Genomic DNA, 1,426 nt, shown 5'->3' with positions numbered 1-1,426 from the left:
GTCCCGTGTTTTGTGTGTGTTTTTGCTCCCTGTGTCCCAGTTTCTGTTGATTTCTTCCCAGGTGTTTCCCATGTTTAATTTCCAATGATCCCAGGTGTGTCTCCTTAGTCCCTCGTCATCCTGTGTTTAAAAGTCTGAGTCCTTTGAGTTAGTGTTGTCCGGTATTGAATGTTTATGTCTACTGCTCGTGCTACGTGTGATTCCCCGTGATGTTAATAAATTCCTTGGTTTATACTCCTGGTTTCCTCGTTCTGTCCTCCTCACAGTAGCAACCCGTGACAAAACCAAGGTATGTATGTTTTTTTTACTATATTAGATGCATTAACGTTTTTTTCTCGTCAATGTGTTTTATAACGTGTGAATGTTTATTTATTACTAATGTCTTCCTATTACTAAAGACGTGTTCAAATTAATTTTTTTACTCCTAAGTATCCATCTCGTGGAAATCTAGAGTCCCTAGCAAAAGACAATGACGCTGACCTGGAGGTCCAGGGAGCAGGAGTGTTTTTGGCTAATGTTCCACAGTCAACACCAGCAAAGCATCAGGACTCTGGTCCAGAAACTACCACGAGACAGTTTGCAGATGCTCAGTCTAAACTTTGTTTAGTGCTCACAAGTCCTGAAAGTGTTGGAAAGAGGACAAAACCCTCAACATCTGGGACATATTATGCCCTCCCTGCAATACACTCCCACCAGTCTGTAAGTACCATCATTTGTGACCAGTTAACAAAGTGAAATTATGGTCAATTATGCTTTTGTGTTATACATTGGAAATAAATTAATTTCTAAAAATGTAGTATTTAATAATTTGGTGATGTTGTATCCTTAAAAATGCACAGATATACTGTAATAAATGTATTAAATCTACTATTTACATTACTAATTTATATTCAGTTATATTATAAACCAAATTTAATCCATGTAATTTCACAGCCTCCTGTGTATAATCAACCAGAACAGACAGAAGAGCAATTTGAAGAAAGTTTGGAGCTTGATGTTAGCATGCTTTCTATAGATCCTCCATCGGACAAGAAAGATCTTAGTTTTCAGCCACTGAGTTCAACCTCAACGTCTGCCCCAAGCACAGAAGATGAGGAATGTGAAATGCATTGGAAACAGATAAAATGGATTGTCAACGAGCCCAATGTCATGGAGCTTTTCAAAAGATGTCAAGAATGTGGATCAGTAATAACAAAGACCAGAAAAGCAACTGTGGGAAGTGTTCTCCGTGTTCACTGGGAATGTGAAAAAAACCACAAGGGAAAGTGGAGTTCATGCACTGATGTTAGGGGAATGCCCGCTAATAATCTTCTTGTTTCTGCATGCACACTATTCACTGGAGCAACATATACAGACATCGCTGATTGGGCCACTTTGCTCAACCTTCAAATACCCCATAAAACCACTTATCATGACATTCAGTCTT

The sequence above is a fragment of the Sinocyclocheilus rhinocerous genome, unplaced genomic scaffold (genome assembly GCF_001515625.1).
Source record: "Sinocyclocheilus rhinocerous isolate Xijiao unplaced genomic scaffold, SAMN03320098_v1.1 scaffold7213, whole genome shotgun sequence".
In the NCBI taxonomy this organism is placed as follows: domain Eukaryota; kingdom Metazoa; phylum Chordata; class Actinopteri; order Cypriniformes; family Cyprinidae; genus Sinocyclocheilus; species Sinocyclocheilus rhinocerous.
The sequence above is the reverse complement of the archived record's forward strand: the minus strand, read 5'-3'. Positions refer to the sequence as shown.